The sequence below is a fragment of the Adiantum capillus-veneris genome, chromosome 26, assembly GCF_014529385.1.
Source record: "Adiantum capillus-veneris isolate H3 chromosome 26, ASM1452938v2, whole genome shotgun sequence".
Classification (NCBI taxonomy): domain Eukaryota; kingdom Viridiplantae; phylum Streptophyta; class Polypodiopsida; order Polypodiales; family Pteridaceae; genus Adiantum; species Adiantum capillus-veneris.
In genome coordinates this window covers 116,496,157-116,498,688 of record NC_140956.1, presented here as the reverse complement: position 1 = coordinate 116,498,688, position 2,532 = coordinate 116,496,157, and the positions used below count along the sequence as shown (strand labels likewise).

At 45.1% G+C, this 2,532-nt stretch overlaps 1 pseudogene; it reads right to left on the bottom strand.

The window, feature by feature from the left end:
- Positions 1-1,835: 1,835 nt before the first annotated feature.
- On the bottom strand, positions 1,836-2,256 carry LOC147424043 (uncharacterized; annotated as a pseudogene).
- Between the last annotated feature and the right edge of the window lie 276 nt (positions 2,257-2,532).

Below are 2,532 nucleotides of genomic sequence, written 5' to 3'. Positions count from 1 at the left end.
GCATTGAAGCATCATTAGTAGCTTGCTCATGAGCAAAATCAAAGTTATCAACATTAATTTCACTCTCTTTAATATTGTCAGCCATTCTAACAATTTTTAGGTGTAAACTTTTTAGGTGTACTTTGGCACTTCAAGCCCTAGTTGCTACTCCTCTTTACCCCTTTAGAAAAAGCACTCAAGCTACTGTACCCGCGGCTCGAATACCATTAATTGCAAGGAATAGAAGAGAGGGTCTTTCGACACCAAAACAGCACCGGCTCCTGTCAAGCTTCTAATAGCTCAATAGTGGTTAAGCCGTAGGCAAGCCCCGTAGGACTCCACTATTAAGACCATAGCTCTCGACGGTGATGCCCCGTTAACTGCACAAAGGCAGGCGCACTGCAAGGCTGAAAAATCCCTATTCTACTTACTCACAGGCAATTAATAATACCAACCATTTGTAGCTAGCTTGAGGACCTCCCTTCTTGAGCAAGAAAAGAGAAACCTTGAGCTCTGATACCAATGTAACATTTAATGGCCTAAAATCTTATTTGTAGCGGAAATTAGCATGAACATAGTGGGCATTTCATTAGAATAGATTCCTAATGAGAATTACAAGAGTGCTTGGGTGGAGAGAGCAACAAAAAGCGTAACACCTAGTTAGATAGCATCGACAATACTTTCAAAAGAGAGAGCAATTAAGCTATTGACAACAGTTGAGGACCGGATTTGCATCCACATGCCAAGAGAGTGTTGATGTAGGCTTCTATCTCACAAGCTTGGAGTAGGTGATGAGCTCTCCATTAAAGCTTGGGAGGAGATAGAGTGTTTTCCCTTCACACATGGTCAAGTGTGAGAGTGTGAGAGTGAATGCCAAGCAAAAATCAGCCCCCCCTCTCTCTTGGGCGAGCCCTAGCTGCTAAGTTAGGCTGGCTTTTTCCTCATTGGACCTCCCCAGGTCAAGCCAATAGGAATTAAGCAGCATAAGTGATAGCCTTCTGACATGTGTCCCCCTTTCCCCTTTTGTGAGAGCTTTAGATAATTAAATAATTAAACTAAACTCTCATTGGACCCCTTTGCCTCCTGGCCAATAGGAATCAGGCAAGCCATGGGGCTTCTGAATGCTCATTGGACCCCTTGGGAGACTGCCCAATAGTCTTCTAGGACACTTAATTCTTATTGGTTTCTTTTATTAAATGTTTTTAAATTAATTAAACTAGATTTACTCTAGCTTAATTCTCATTGGTCCACTTCAAGGGTCTTCCAATAGGAATTGGGCACACCTTGTGGGCATCTGGCCTAGGGAGCTGACATGTGTCCCTCATTCCCTTTGTGTAAAGGGAGCCTGTGTGTGTGTGTGTGGTTTTCTCTCTCATCCCCTAGCTTTGGGGCTCGCCCCCTCCCATGTAGGGATGCAGAAAGACTTTTTGGGCACACACACTAAGCATCCAATTTTCCCTAAGGTTGACCTTTGGACACAACCTTTGAATTTTGGAACCTTAGCATTTTGGAAGTCTTAATGGGCTGAACCTTAGGGTCTTTTTAGCCCGTTGTTTCACATGGCTCTTTTGCAGATGGCCCCCCCTTTGGATCCCTATTTTCCCTCCTTTGGATCCCTACTGTGGCCGGTCTGCTAACTTAACCAATATTCTAGCTTTTTCTCCCTTGGCACTTCCCCACATTAAATGATCAGTTTAATATGAGAAAATCATTTAGGAGAATTAGATATTGATTATTATGACACTGAGGGGATCCTTGGATCACAAGATTGTCCTTCATCTTGTTCCACCGTTTTACATCATGCATGCCGACATTGTGCAGCATACCCAATGTTGGCTTACAAATCCCTTGAAGATTTAATAGCATAAGGTCATAGCTCTCCCGAGAAAAGCTAAAGAAATGGTGAGAAGCATGCAACTCTCGGTCAAAAGATTGGGTCATGGGTTTCCTCCTATGGATTGAATCTGCAAGGAAGGTTGAAGGAAATTCGGTAAACTCCTTTACTTGGTCACCACCACTAGAATGGGATCCTGATTCCATGGAAGCACTACTTGAGCTTGTTGATGACGAGTTGCCTTCCTCCAACTCCTCATTCAAATCAAATATACGATATTGCTTTTGTTTCTCCCCATCCTTGAAAACATCCAATCGTGCCTCCATCCTTCCCGGCATCCCTCGATCTCCCTCTGCCTTCCAGGTTACGTTTAAGTCAATGGACTGCATAACTTGTTTTGCCTCCCAAGGTACATTGAGGTCCAGCATTTGTCTGCTCTCCATACCTGTTGTGGCTTCTTCCCTCTACCCTCCTGCCTCTCAGAGATAATGCGTGGCCTCTCTGCCCAAACCCCAACAGCGTGGCCTCCCCGCCTGTCGACCCCCCTGAAAAGCGTCCCAAATTCAAATTTCCACCCTGATGACATGGCACTTCCCTCAGCCTTATCCCGCTTGAATTTGGCCAGCCTGCCCAGCCCCCCCCCGCTGTCCAGGTTTAGTTTTTACAGGTATGCACGGTCCAGATCCCCTCGATAAGCCCCATTCCAGTCCCCTGCCATT